This window comes from Cavia porcellus, unplaced genomic scaffold (assembly GCF_034190915.1).
Source record: "Cavia porcellus strain 051 isolate PalLab524CR breed Dunkin Hartley unplaced genomic scaffold, mCavPor4.1 scaffold_9, whole genome shotgun sequence".
NCBI classification, from domain to species: domain Eukaryota; kingdom Metazoa; phylum Chordata; class Mammalia; order Rodentia; family Caviidae; genus Cavia; species Cavia porcellus.
In genome coordinates this window covers 67,505,600-67,521,883 of record NW_026947492.1, presented here as the reverse complement: position 1 = coordinate 67,521,883, position 16,284 = coordinate 67,505,600, and the positions used below count along the sequence as shown (strand labels likewise).

At 37.6% G+C, this 16,284-nt stretch overlaps 1 pseudogene; it reads left to right on the top strand.

Moving 5' to 3' along the window:
* The first annotated feature begins 5,560 nt into the window (after positions 1-5,560).
* On the top strand, positions 5,561-15,748 carry LOC106026580 (olfactory receptor 51T1-like; annotated as a pseudogene).
* Positions 15,749-16,284: the final 536 nt, after the last annotated feature.

Sequence of the window (16,284 nt, the reverse complement as noted above, 5' to 3'; positions counted from 1 at the left end):
GAAACTGTTGCCTGCTATACAGGATTTGCACTAAGTCTTTTGTCATGAATATTGAAAATATTCTTGTGTTGCCTCACTTTTTCTTTCTTTCTTTTTTCTTTCTTTCCTTCTTTCTTTCTTTTTTTCTTTCTTTCTTCTTTCCTTTTGTTTTAATGCATGCTTCTTTTTAAATTAAGTTTATTGGTACATTTTGAACATACATAATGATCATATTCATCATAGGGAATTTGTATTAGTATGGTGGTACAACTTGTTTTGTACCATTTCCCCACCCTCCTTTTAATTCCTTTTCCCCTTATTTACAATAGCTTTGATTCCACTTTTTCTTTCTTTTCTCATTTCTTTTTTTCTTTCATTTCTCTTCTTCTTTCACATTTGAACATTTTCTTTCTATTTCACAATATCTATTATATATGTTTTACTGTATTTTCTCTTTTAGTCTCTCATACCAGAGAAACAATGGTGTTTGATATATTTCACGTGAAAGTGTGTTCTCAAGGTTCACCCATTTAGCTAGGAATGTCTCAAGCTTATTCTTCCTTATGGAAGAGAAGTACTACATTGTATTAAAAATATCTTGTTGAAAGACCTCAGCAGCCAACAGGATTGTCAGCCACCCTTCCCCTGAACCTGGACAACCTTAGCAGCAGATGGAGCCTTCGCTGTGCTTCCTCTGCAACTGAAGACTTCAGAAGCCTAGAGAATTGTCAGCTGCTCTTCCCTTGCACCTGAACTATGTCAGCAGCCAAGGAGAACATCAGATACCCTTCTGCACTTGAAAGCCAAAGCAATTGTTGATCACCCTTCCCCTGCACGTAAAAGACTGCAGCATCCCTCAAACTACCAGAAACTCTTTTTATATGCAGTATCTTGGTGGATTGATGGGAGCTTCAGTACACCTCCCCACACACAGAGGACTTTGGCAGGCTAGTAACAGTGTGGTGCGTTTCCCCGCAATTGGAGGAGCTCAGTGGATCAACAGGATACTCAATGAACCCTTCCTCCAGCTAGAGGACCTTGGCAAGCCAGCAAGAGTGTAGGTGGGTCCTTCTTCCATACAGACAACCTCAGTTTGGGTGGCAAACACACTGACAATGCCATTCTCCAACTGCAGGAACACAAAAGGCCCTACAAGACTCCCAGTGACAAAATAGAATCCTGTCTCAGGTGTACACTATAGAGGTGGATGTGACATCTGGGAACAGACTAAAGCTACAATAACAATAGGAGTTAAAGCGTGGCTTACATCAATACTCTTAGGCTAGTGAGTCTAGAAAGATTATAGGACTCACTTCCCTTGGCCTACTGAAATCTCATTGCAAGTAATTCTGATGACTTCTCATTGGGAATAATCAATGGGCTCCTCCTCTCTACATGATTTTCTTAGAAATTTTCTGAAACACAGTAACACTGTTCTTTTAACCATTTAACCAAATCTTGTTTTTCCTTCCTCTTTACTGCATTTTTTGAGACAGAGGCATTCTATGTCATGCAGATTAGCCTTAAACTCAGTGTGTAACCCAGGTATCCTCAAAAGAATTGTCAGTCCTCCTGCCTCAGTCTCTGGAGTGCTTGGATTATTGGTGTACACCATCTTTTAATGCTTCTGACATTGCTGTTTTTTAACTTGAATGTGCTTTACTCTAATTTATCCTTTTTTCTCTGTTAAATTCCTTTTCTTCTTTCTGCTTTTACTGAATATCCAGGGTCCTCTCTTCTCCTCCTCCAAAAATGCATCCTATTTATGCTTCTATCTTATCCTTATTGTGTATCTCTGTGCACTGCCTCCTCTCCCACAGTATTTGTATTCTTTATTCCTAACAAGAGTGCTTACATTTTACTTCCTTTTCCTTCCAATCTTTCTGCCACTGCATGGCAAGCAAGGATATTTTCACCTATTATACTATAACCCTTACTACAATTTCTGTGAGGTTTTAAAACAATACACATAAACTATCCTACATAGAATAAGTTTTGTAGGAGATATAAGAAAAATTTAAGGTAACTTTTTAAAAAATCTGTGCTAAAGTTGTGATCCAGCTCAGGTCAGAATTACTTTGGTATCAAACCTCCCTATGACTGAAATTCAGAGCACTTATGAAGATGGATCAAACCCATAGAGATGTCCAGGGCCAATGCTATGCCACAGCTACTTTGGTAAATATCTCTTGAGGGGTGAGCATTTAGTCCCTCTATTTACCTGGTGTATTCCATCCTGACTTCCCTGAGAACTCTCAATCTTTCTTTTATTCATCAACTGGTGTTTCTTAAGTCAACAGATCTTGAAGGGTTTTTTTTTTTTTTCTCTTCATTTTGACTTTACTTGTATTTGCAGTTGCTTTCTCTTTAAATCTTTTCTTCTAGACAAATGTATACTGCATTCTCACTATTAATAGTCTACTATGCACTAACACTTGAGAAATTCTACTACTTAACTGTAGTCACTGGTCAACCTTTCCCCATTTTTCTCTCCTATTCTCTCCAGCATCTGATAGTCACCTATCTACATTTTTCTTTCTTTCTTTCTTTCTTTCTTTCTTTCTTTCTTTCTTTCTTTCTTTCTTTCTTTCTCTCTCTCTCTCTCCTTCCTTCCTTCCTTCCTTCCTTCCTTCCTTCCTTCCTTCCTTCCTTCCTTCCTTCTTTCCTTCCTTTGTTTCTTTCTTTCTTTCCTTCTTTCTTCTTTCTTGTCTTTTTAAGATAGGGTTTTGCTATGTAGCTTAGGCTGGTCTTGAGCTCACTTTGTAGCCCAGCTTGGTTTGGAACTCACAACAATCCTTTTCCTCAGCCTCCACAGTGCTAGGATTACAGATGTGTACCACCATGCCCAGCTCCATTTTTCTATGTTAAATTTTAATGATATCATCTTATTTACAGTCTAAATATGAGTGAGACCGTGCATTAATTCGTCTGTCTTATGCTTGGTTTATTTCACTCACATACTTACCTTCAGTTCTAGGCACAGGTAACAGTACTTCGTTCTTCTTTATGGTACATGTATAAATTTACATTTCCATCAACAGTGTGCAAGGTTTTGATTTTCTATACATCCTCCATTGCACTTGTTATCTTTTTTCAGTTTTTATTTATTCGTATGTTTTTGCGTTTAGTCTTTTATGTAATAGCTATTCTTAGTGGAGGGATGATACTCAGTGCTTTTGTTTGAAGTTCCCTGATGATCAATAATATGAGAAGTTTCCCATATAACTCTTGTTCATTTGTGTGCCCTCTTGAGAAATGTGTCTTTAGATTTGTTATCAGTTTAATTGCTGTTTTTCTTCTGCTATGGAAATTTTGGAGTTCTTATATATTCTAGATATCAATCTCATTTCACTATATAGTTTATAATAGTTCTCTCATTATCTAGATTGTGTTTTCACCTTTTTGATTGTTAAATGCTTTTGTTTGTTCTATATTTGGGATCTTGTGTAAAGTCTTCACCTATTTCAGTGTCCTAAATAATTTCTCCTATGTTTTCTTTTAGTAGTGTCTGGTTTACATTTATGTGCTAAATACGTTTTCAGTTAATATTTGTGACATGTGAACAATTTATAGAAAACACTGCCTTTATCCAATATACGTTCTTAGCATTATTATAAAAAATTAGTTGGGTATAGGAGTTTTCTTTTAGGTTGTCCATTCTTTTGCACTGTGTTATGTATCAATTTTATATCAACATCGTACCTATTTGATTCATACAGTTTTGTGGTATATTTTGAATTTAACCTCCTGTTTTGTATTCATTTGTATAACATGACTTTTGCTGTTTGATATGTTGGCATTTTTAAATATTTGTTTCTTTTTCTTTTCTTTTCTTTTTATTTTTAGTTCTGTGAAGAATGCTGTTAGTATATTGACAGGAATTTTACCTAACCTTTATACTGCTATGAGTGCTATGGACATTTTAACAATATTGAAATGTTGATTCTTTCATTGATGAATGCAAAAATCTTTTAATATTTTCGTATTCCCTTCAATTTTATTAATTATTGTTTTTTGACTTTTATTGTAGATTTTCAGCTCTTTCATTAAATTTATTCTTAGCTATTTTATTCTTTTGCAGTCATGATAACTGAAATTGTTTTCTTTATTTCATAATGTTTGATATCATTATAGAAATTGTACTGATTTTATATATTTTGTGTACAGAACAATCTTCCTCAATTAATTTATTTATTCTGATAATTTTGGTAAGGGTTTTGGAGTTTTCTATATATAAGATCTTATTTACAAACAGTAATAATTTAATTTTCTCTTTTCCAACTTGCTGGATGGTATTTCCAATTCTTTATAAAAGTAGTAAAATTAGGCATTTTTGTGTTGTTTTGGATCACAGTGAGAAAACATTCAGTTTTTCTTGGTTTAGTATAATGTTTGTTTTGGTTTATATAAATAGGGTTTATTATGTTGGGGGATATTTCTTCTACACTTAAAATGTTAAAAAAACATGGAGGTATACAGAATTCAATCAAATACTTTTTCTGCATCTACCAAAATGTTTCCTATGTTTTTCGAGATGACAATATGCATTTTTGAGGGAGCATTTTCTTTGTTGTTTTTATAAAAAAGTAAAGCAAATTATCATAACCAGATAATAGGACAATAACAATTACTATTATACTGTGTATTTCTCTTCCAATTAATTCTTCTTTTTTGAATTGAGGTTTAAATTTTGTGAGATCTGTAGGGAGCGGCTCAGAATGGCAGCTGCTGCCCTGTCCCTCCCACCTGAGGGCATGTTGTGTGTCAGCCTACATTTCCCATGATCCTCCCCTTGCCTACAATGCACTTGATGTAAGCAACTTCCCGCTTCAGCCTACATTTCCCATGATCCTCATGTCTGCCTACATTACCCATAATCCTCTCCTGCTTACGTCATATATCCAGATGTGATGATGACCTATCAGATAAAACTCCATGCCCTATTCCTGCCCATTGGCCTGCCTCCACCCTATATAAGTTGTAGCCATTTTAAAAATAAATGAGGGTTGAATGGAATCCCGCCAAGTCTTCATCTCTCTTTTCTCTTGTCCATCCCCCATCTCTGTCCCCTCTCCAGGTGAAGGCCCACAGATTGATCCGTGGGATGGATCAAGTGGCGCCCAATCATGGTACAGACCTGGCACGAGGGATAACGATGCGGAACCATTCATGGGAGTAAAGCTCTGGCCAGCGTGACTGTTTCCGGACTTCATTCCTGTAATCTGTGCAGACAGCCACCTTACGTCTTGCCTGAATCATGGTAGGTGAACGGAATTAGCCTGGGCAAGCACTCAGTGAGCACGATTTGTTCATGACTGGCCTCAGGGAGGCACTCAAGACTAGAGGGATTAAAGTTAAGACAAAAGAATTGATAAAGTACTTTTAGTTTATACATTCAGTGTGTCCATGGTTCCCCCTAGAGGGTACTATTAATTTAAACAGGTGGAAAAGAGTAGGTGATGCTCTTAAAGACTATTATGAAGTTTTTGGCCCAAAAAAGATTCCTGTAACTGCTTTTTCATATTGGATTTTAATCTCTGAGCTGCTGGCACAACGTCATGCAGATCCCCAGGTTGCGGAGATGCTCGCCCAGGGTGAGGCTGCGTTAGCTGCCTCCTGCAATTGTAGTCTGCCACCACTGGACTTATCTAAGGTGCCCAACCCTCCCAGCTCTGTGGTACTTGATATCCTGGAGCCTTTTCAAGATGGCAATTTGCCACCACTCCCTTTGTCTGAAAGCCAGGAGGGTACTCAAAATGGCGTGCACTGCCCCTGTACTCAAAATGGCGCCGCCTCCATACTGACTCTGGTGGTAAAAAAAAAAAAAAAAAAGGGTCAGGGATTTAGCTCAGTGACATAAGCACCTGCCAGTACTGTTAAAAAAAAAATAGGGGCTGGAGATTTAGCTCAGTGGACTAAGTGCCTGCCTTGCAAGCAGGCAGTCATGAGTTCGATCCCCAATACCGATAAAAAGGAAAAAGAAAAGAAAAGAAAACAACAACAACCAAAAAAAAAAAATGGCGATTAGATGATGCAGAAGAAATTCATTCTAAAACCAAGTCAAGAAAACAACTGTGTTGGATCATGCTGAAAGGAAATAATAATATTACTCTGCTGCAAAGTGTCTCCAACTAGAAATGATCAGTGAATTAGGACAGCAGTGAGAAACAATGGCAGGCAATTAAGATAAATATCAATTACAGTGTGTAACCATATAAAAAGGCAGCTGATTAAGTGGTTTGCCTTGGGAGTATTTTTAAAAGGTTTGTTCATGTTGTTTTGTCTACCCTTATGTTTTTACTGGGGGCAATAAATGTAGGGTTGTTTTTATTAAAAAAATGGTGCTGCCATGCTCCCTTTTCCATACCGCCCTATCTACCCTGGAAATGGGAGCTTCCCATTCTTACAAGTCGACGTAAAAAAAAAAAAAAAAAAAAAAAAAAAAAAAAAAAAGAAAGAAAGAAAGAAAGAAAGAAAAGAAAAGAAATGGGAGATTAGTTGCTGGAAAGACCAAGAGGTGGCTTGGACTTGGGTAGGATCAGGACGTCCATGGTTTGCGCCCACACCCTATTGGTTCTTTCTGTGGCTCCAAGGTCCCAGACAAAGTTAATTCTACCTTTGCCCCGCAGCAACAGAGGGCAGATCATATTGTAATTCCCCGGGAGAATATTTTTGTGCTGGTTGGGCTGTGAAACAGTTGCAACAGGGTGGCAACCCGCCTTCCCCAATAAACACCTTAAACTGACATGGTGGCCACTGGGGTGAAGCCTAGATGGCTACCCACTGGCTAATCAAAGACCCTGTCAGGTTCTAAATGTCACTGTCATCACTCCTGAAGACCCTGGCTGGCTGACAGGACACACCTGGGGACTTCAAGTTTATGAGTCAGCCAAAGACAGGGGAAATCTTATTCTCATAAGAAAGGTTCCCTTACAGAATTCATCCAGACACATAGACCCAAATTCTGCTCTAAAGCCAAAATATAATCCAAATCCAAAATACAATCAGTCCAGTACAGATCCTGTTACTGCTGTTCAAACAACCACAGTAAGTCACCCAAACGTAAGGGTTTCTCAAGCCCCGCCACACCAGGAAGATCATATACCTGCCCCTCAATATTCACATTCTAACCTATTCAGTTTGATTAAAGGGGCATACATGGCTTTAAATCATACCCAACCTGATCTCACCCAATCCTGTTGGTTATGCTTGGCTGCTCCTCCCCCATATTATGAAGGAAAGGCCCTCAATTTAACCTTTAACAGTTCTTCTAACTCATCTGCCTCTGACTGGGGCAATCACCACAAGCTGACTCTCCCTGATGTCTCAGGTAGAGGGACTTGTCTTGGGGACTCCAGCCATCCACCAGCACTAGCAGCATGACTCTGTGCCCAGCTTCATTCAGAGTTCAAGCCAAATAATTACCTCATTCCACCCCCAGGAACTTCTTGGGCCTGCAATTTCGGCCTTCCTCCCTGTATAGCAACCAATGTTTTTAACAAGTCTACAGATTTTTGTGTTCTTGTACAGGTTCTTCCTCGCATAACCTTCCACCCAGGAGACTACTACCTCCAGGCATCACAGACCAGCTATATATTTAAGAGAGAACCCACAACACTCATCTGAGCTGTATTACTAGGGTTAGGAGTAGCAACAAGAATAGGAACAGGGACTACGGCTCTAGTGTTGGGAAATAAGCATCTAGCTCAATTACAGGAAGCAGTATATCAGGATTTAAAAGAAATAGAAACATCCGTGATGGCTCTACAGGTGTCCCTGACATCTCTATCTGAGGTAGTCCTATAGAATAGAAGAGGGCTAGACCTCCTATTTATGAAGGAGTGTGGCTTATGTGCTACCCTCAAGGAAGAGTGTTGTTTTTATCCTGACCACTTGGGAGTCGTCAAAGAGTTCATGCGCAAACTAAGAGAGCACCTCAAAGAGAGAGAAAAAGAGTGCCTCAGAGAGACCACATTCTCCTCCATGTGGGGGGGGTCTCTTCCCTTACATTGCCCCCCTCTTGGGACCCTTAGCCGCATTGCTGTTACTGCCTAGTGTAGGACCTTGTATTTTTCAGAGGATCGTGATGCTCATTAATAACGTTAATAACAGGATTGACACATTTATGGCAAAGCCCATTCAGGTATATTACCATCGGTTGGAAATGGCAGAACAACAAACTTATAGGGAAAGAACACCCACCGACGGCCCACATGATACTGTGGCACAAATGACCTGAGGCACTGGACAGGCAGCCAGAGACAGGCAACTATGACACATATGTGGTGCCAATCGGCCACCTAAGACAGGCCCAGGACCAACAGCTGTCCTACAGGCCCATGACAGGTAAGGCTCAATTGGGTTCATATGAGGAGTCCTTGACCCAAGACAGGTGCTGTCCTCCCAGGGCCTGCCATGTTCCTAAAAAATACATAAAATAATAAAGGAGGAGATGTAGGGAGTGGCTCAGAATGGCAGCTGCTTCCCTGCCCCTTCCACCTGAGGGCATGTTGTGTGTCAGCCTACATTTCCCATGATCCTCCCCTTGCCTACAATGTGCATGACATAAGCAACTTCCCGCTTCAGCCTACGTTTCCCATGATCCTCATGTCTGCCTACATTACCCATAATCCTCTCCTGCTTACATCATATATCCGGATGTGATGATGATGATCTATCAGATAACACTCTGTGCCCTCTTCCTGCCCCATTGGCCCGCCTCCACCCTATATAAGTTGTAGCCATTTTAAAAATAAATGAGGGTTGAATGGAATCCCGCCAAGTCTTCATCTCTCTTTTCTCTTGCCCATCCCCCATCTCCGTCCCCTCTCCAGGTGAAGGCCCATGGATTGATCCATGGGATGGATCAGAGATCTAATTTTTTTTCAGTACTTTATGTATTCTAGTAGTTGATCTTTTGTCTGATGGATAATTGACTAATTTTTGTCCTCCTCTATGGGTTCTCTTTTCACTCCACTGGTGATTTCTTTTGTTGTGCAAAAGCCTCTTAATAGAATGAAGTCCCAGTTGTTGATTCTATAAAGTATTTCCCATGTGATTAGGGTTCTGCTCATGAAATCTTTGCCTATACTTACATCTTCAAGCGTTCTGCCTATTCTCTCTTGCAGAAGATTTAGTTTGTCTGTTTTAATGTTTAGGTCTTTGATCTATTTCAACTTTAGTATGTGGTGAGAGATATGGGTCTAGTTTTACTTTTTGGCATGTAGAAAGCCAATTTTCCCAGCATCACTTATTAAATGGTCTATTTTTCTTCTAGTGAACATGCGTGGTCCCGTTTTTAGATATAAGGTGACTGACTGAGTATATCTGGGGTGGATTCTTCAACTTTTAATTTGTTCTGTTAATTTGTAGGTCTGCGTTTTTTGTTTGTTTGTTTGTTTGTTCGTTTGTTTTTGTTTTTGTTTTTGGTTTTTGTTTTGGTTTTTTTTTGTCAGTAATATATTGTTTTTGGTTTTGGTTTTGTTTTGTAAATTACATCGGCTTTGCAGTATAATTTTAAATCAGGGATTGTGATGTCCCTGGCTTTGCCTTTGTTGCTTATGACTGTTTTTGCTATTCTAGGTCTCTTCTGGTTAAAAATGAATTTTAGGGATGTCTTACCTACATCTGTGAGGAATGCTAATGATATTTTCATCAGGATTGCACTAAACATGCATAGCAATATTGAGTATGGCCATTTTTACTAGAACTGAGATGAATACACACTTCTCAGATGAAGAAATATAAATGGCAAATAAATATATAAAAATGTTCAACATTGCTGTTCACTTGAGAGATGCATATTAAAACATGCTGAAATTCCATCTCACTACAGAAAGAATAGCAGTTACTGAAAAAATCAACTTATAATAACAGATGTTTGCAGGGCTGCAGGGAAAAAGGAACCCTTCTCTGCTTCTGATGCGAATGTACACTGGGGCAGTAATTGTGGATTTCAGGGTAGAGATTCCTCAAAAACTAGGATCCAGCTATTCGATCCAGCTATTCTCCTTCTTAGTATTTTGCTGGAAGACCTGAAAACATCATACAACAGTAATATGTGGGCACCCATGTTTGTAGCAGGACAGCTTGCAGTAGCTAAATCTTGGGAAACAATGCAAATGTCTGTAAACTGAGAAATGGGGAAAAGGTTGCATTTTTAATACAATGAAGCACTACTCAGCCATAAAGAAGAATAAATTGAGACATTTCTAGGTAAATGGATGTATCTTGAGACCATAATTTTAAGTGAAATAAGTAGAACACACATGTGTTTCTTTGATGTGAAAAACTGAAAGGTAAATAAGGACTAAAGTGTATAATAAGTATACTGAAATAAGAAGAAAGGTTCAAAAAAAGAGAAATAGGGAATGGTGAGGGTAAAAGGAAAGAAACAAATGATAAAAGAAAAATAAGTTGAAAATAAATTTTTATAAATAAGGAGGGTAAGAGCAATTAAAGGAATGGGAGGAGATTGGGAAAACAAGAGAAAACAGAATATATCATGTATAGGTAAAAATTCCCTATGATGAAAGTGATCATTGTGTATCCCTAAATTGTGCTAATAAACTTCATAAAGTTAAAAAGGTATTCAGTAGAAAGCATAAACCAAAAATATTTTTACAAACAAGGAAGCAAATTTTTCCCAACCAGGACAAAATATGACTATAAATAAAACAAATTAGCATACATACTGAAATATTTTTAAAACAAAGGAATATGAAATTTGGATTGTATTTGAATTTTTCCCTATAAAAACAAAGATTACATGGTTTTGAACATTAATTCTGTTGATGATTTTAATTCTGTCACTGATTTTAATGTGTTGAGCATCCTTGCATCTCTGAAATGAATTCTATTTGGTCATATTGAATAATCTTCTTAGGAGCTGTTGGAATCAATTGAATAGTATTTTGTTGAAGACTTTTACATTATTTTTTTCAAACTTGCCTGTAATTTATAAGGCTGTCCTTGAGGGAATACAAAATTGTATTTAAATGGTGTAGTGCAATTTCTGGCATATACATGTAATATTATAAATATCTATCATCTATCTATCTATCTATCTATCTATATATTTGAGTATATATAATATATACTATATATAATACATATAATATTTATATATGTAATATTTTTTGCTGAATGTTGGTTTACTTAGGCTTACAAAATAGACAGGCTGAAGATGTGACTCAAATGGAATGACTTCTTAAAAGGGATTCCTGTATAAGAGGAGGGACATCAAAGTGGCCAGACTGATAGCAATATCTGTTAAGAAGAAATTATATTGGAAGCAGAGAAAAGGTCTGCTTTTTCTCTCACTTAATCTATCTATGGCACTCAGGTAGCCTCCGTGGCTGAGAATCTGTAGCCTAAGGCTGGGTAGAGAGTGATGAATGTATAGGTGTCTGCATAAACAACACAGGTTGTTTATGCAGACACCTATTACTATCAGCCCCCTAGGCCAAGTCTCTGCTTCTAGGTCTTGATACATAGGTTTTTCCTGAGTCTGGAAGCAGGATGTGAAGCTTATTCTGAACTATTTCAGAGGAGCATATTCATATGGGTACCATCATTCTTGCTCTAATAAGCATAGTAAACTGATGAAGAATACTCCCCACTGCCCACTGACTCTACTAGGCTGCCTATAAAGCCCCGATTTGAGAGACTGTTTAGTTATTACTCTGGTAAGGGCCTGAAGAGAAGTTGGTGGTATTTTCTACTGATGTGAACAGGTAAGAAGACTACATGTATAGGTACGAACCTGAAGGAAAAAACTAAAGGGTGAGGGATGATATAAAGATAGAGGTTCTCACAAGAATAAAAGGTGAAACTATTGGCTAAAGTTTTTCAAATATAGATGAGTGCAGACAATGCTGGAAGATATTGGAATAGGGAAATAGAGGACAAAAGGGAAACTAAAGGGGAAATAGAAATGGAGATAAACTTAGAACTCTCTTCCTATCACCATGATTGCATAATAAGCAGTTAGTATTATTGGCTAAATCTTTCTATTCTTCCAGATCTTGCTTTAATAGGTAGCATTGCAGCAAGAAACACAACCAAAATTTCAATCATGTCACATGCCAATAACAAAAAGTAGATGACCAATGCATACCTAAATATTAGCATCAATTCCACCTCCCTACTGGAAATCAAATTAAATGTTAAAGCACCAAGTGATATGAATATTTTTCAATGGGAATTTGCAGTTTAATGTGTCTTAGATTTGTCAGAGTAGGTTCTGTGTTATGGAGGAACAGAATTAGAGTTGACAAATGCATAGATGTCAAAAGTTGGAAATGATGAGGGTGGGGCTATGTCATTATTGATGCCAGAAAGTGGGAATGTTGACACTTGAATCACTAAGGTATGGAACTGTGTCTGGGTCTCATTTAAATTATTATGTATAGGTATGGGCAGATATTACCTCTCTGCAGACCAACAAGATGGAGATTTGTATCTGAAGTCAGAATGCTCTAGTCCAATTTTTTTGTTCTGGTTAGTTGGCAATGTATGCAACAACTTGTTGAGATTAGTGTATTGTCCTACAATTGAGTCCAGAGTGTAAGTTTATAGAGAGAAGAGCCTATCTCTTCTTTTTGGCTACATATGTCCATTCCATGAGGCATACAATCTCCAGCTGCAAAACAAACCACCACTTTCTCTTTTCCTACTCATCTCACCCATGGTATTTGTGTCCTTTGCAAGACATGTTTTAAAGAACAGAGCATAATTAGTATGTGCCTTATCTAAAATTTAATTATGAATCACTTTTCCACTCCACGTTCCCTTTCCACACACCAGCACACTGGAGTACATGTAATACAAACATTTGTGACACATACTTTCAACTAAATTTGGAACCCACGGTTTTCTTTAAACAGCCATGAAGACATATTATTTTATTTACCTATCTCTATCTCTTCATGAATCATGTTTATAAAAAAGAATATATTTTTGTTTAATAAAGGAACTCACAACATGCAACCATGTAGATTATCTCATGTGGATTGTCTCTCTGAGGATTTTAAATTTAGTAAAATATAATGCAATTTGGATTTAGTAAGTCTGGTTTTGAGTTTTGAATATTTATCCATTTGCCTTAGATATAAATGACTTTGCTCCATTGTTTTCTGTAAAACAAGAGAAAAATCTCTCTCTGGAACTTTTTCTAGGATTACATAAAAGTATGTATAAATAGGTCAGCAAAATGTATGATATATGCAAAGAATACTATTTTCCTTTTCATTTAGTATACACTCTTTGTTCTCCCAATGACAGCAAGTTACATGCTATAATGTCTAGAGTAGTAATCGCCCATTGCTCATCATTTCCTCAGAACTTCCAGGCTGAGTCCATATTTCTGTAATCTTAATGTATTTCTCCATTCTTTGTCATGTAAAAATATGGCAATATGCATAATGTGCCAATCATTGTGTGTTTTTGGAGAAACTGATGAGCAACATGTTTTTATTCCCTGTTGGGCATTCTAGTGGGATATAGAAATATGATCCAGTAGGAATATAGAATGTTATAAGAGTATGCATAAATTAATATTTGTGTTGCACAGTAAATTTTGTATTACATAAATATTCCTGGATAGTTATCACAGAATAAGAGACCTAATATTACAATTTGTGTTCCCACATCCATCTGTCTATTTCTTAGATCTTCTCATTTTGTTATTTCCTAATTCAATTTCACTTGTCACATACTGTGGAATATTTCCCATGCCTTGTGCCATGCCTGAAATTCAAGCATGGACATAGCTATGCCATACAAGAAAGAAATTCATGAATTTGGAATAATTATGTAAATTGACACAACTGGTCCAACCATTAAGAGAAGAATGAGAAACAAGGAAGAGTGCAGAATTTGTTCCTGTGTTCTCATGATAACAAAAAAGAATGCAATCGTTCATGGTCCCATTGTAAAGTAGCAATAAAGCAGGGCGTGTTCTTCACAGTGTGCCATTTAATTCTCATCATGACCTTACCAAAATATCATAACAGAGGTAGAAACCAATATGGCACAAGGTATTTTGTCTAGACCTCCTGGTACTAAATCAGGACATTGGAAGTCATTTATTCCAGAACAGTATTTGAAAATCTGGAAAATATTTTTTCAGAAAGTTTGCTCACAGTAAATAAGTTCAAAATCCTCTCAGCTTAGTGGCTTTTATGGGCTTTTTACATTATTTTCCATTATTTGATCATCCAGATGTGATCAGATTCACGTATATAGCTTGGAGACTTAATCAAAAGCCCTATGAGTTTGTTCTTGTGAGAGCCATTTTGCTGGAATATGGGCATCTGTATGATATAATTCTATAAGCATTTCTTTTTTGAAGCCAAGACTGGTTTGAAATATAATGTTTGAATGAGCCTGAAGAGGCAATGCTTATGAACTTGAAATATACCTAAACCAGAGGCAGCAAAATGGGCCAGAATCTAATAAGAAAATTCTAAGACACTATAGGCATATGTGATAGCACTAATTACATGTAGAGATTAGGTCAAAAGTTTTAAATAAAGAGACACAATTGTGTGATTTGGGAAGGATTTATTAAAGGCCTATAATTCCCAATAAAGCTCAAATGAAAAATACTACCATTATCCTCCTCCTCCAGCTTCCTCCTCACTGCTTTCCCTGGGCTGGAACTCATGCATGTTTGGATCTTCATTCCGGTCTGCTGCCTCTACACTGTTGCCCTCTTAGGGAACAGCATGATCTTGGTCATCATTGTTACAGAGCAGAGTCTCCACAAACCCATGTACTATTTCCTCTCCATGCTCTCAGTTGTTGACCTGTGTCTGACCATCACAACCCTTCCCACTGTGCTTGGGGTTCTTTGGTTTCATGCCCAGGAAATCAGTATTAAAGTTTGTCTCATTCAAACGTTCCTTGTGCACACTTTTTCCTTCCTGGAGTCCTCCGTGTTGGTGGCCATGGCTTTCACCGCTTCATGGCCATGTGTAACCCTCTGCAGTACACTTTGGTCCTTACAGATATGATGAGCCTGGTGATAGCACTCACTGTGTTCCTACGGCAAGTAGTTTTGTTGTTGTTGTTGTTGTTGTTGTTGTTGTTTGTTTGTTTTTTTCTTTTTTTTTTTCTTCCCCATGTGTTCTGGCCTTGACCAGTGTGTCTTTCCATGGAGGTCACGAACTTTCCCTCCCATTTTGCTATCACCAAGAGGTGATGAAATTTGCCTATTCCAATGCATGACTCACCAATTTTGGGGGGATGTTTCTTCAACTCTACCTGAATGGCACTTACTGCTCATTCTTTTCTCCTATATCCTGATCCTTGGAACTATTCTGAGCATTGTGACCTCAAAGAAGCAACAAAAAGCCCTCAGCACTTGTGTCTACCATATCTGTGCAGTTACAGTTTTTTTTTTTTTTATGTGCCAATGATCAGCCTGTCTTTAGCCCACCGCCTTTTCAGTTCCACTCCAAGAGTGATCTGTAGCACTTTAGCCAATATTTATCTGCTGTTACCACCTGTGCTAAACCCCATCATTTACAGCTTGAAGATAAAAGTGATTCCTCAGGCCATGATGCAGCTGCTCCAGTTCAAAAGTGTAAGGGGCACCAAAGTGAGAAGACTCTGGAGAAGTTGGAAGCGAAGGGGGATAACTTCTAGCACATACATTATGGTTAAGGAGGGAAGGAATTTGGGACAGTGTCCTCCACAGACATTGTGGGGACTGAGGATGGTCCAACTGGATCACAGGAGTAAGAAGAGAAGAACTTTTCCTTGAGTTTATGAAAGAGATTAAAAAACATTATAGTTCAAAACCAAAGAAATTGCTTACATGTCTCTCAAATTTTTAAAACAAATACATGAACTACAGTAAAATCATTTTAATCCATTGGAACAATATATTTGCTCAAGCAATAATTCTTTGACAAGACACAAATTATAATAATTTTATTTTTATATTCAATTGAGTAAGATTTGTTTTTTCCTAACATTAAATTTTTATTTTTCTTAGGAGACAATGAAAATTTTTCCCTGATCTGGTAAAGGGAAAGTTACATGTGTGTGGAAAGCCACACAAATAGAAATTTGTAATTGGAAACTTGGAAAATCCCGTGCTCTGTTCTTCACTCTTTGAGTAATTTCTAGAGAGATATACTGACAGTGTAAGATGGAGAAATAATAGGTTCTAGTTATTTCAATAGGCTTGAAAAACCATCTAGAGGAGCAGAAAAAGATTATGTTTAACTGGATTGTTTAGGTTTCAGGGCCGACTTGGCCTTAGAACTGGATCATTTGTCAAACACACCTGCTCGT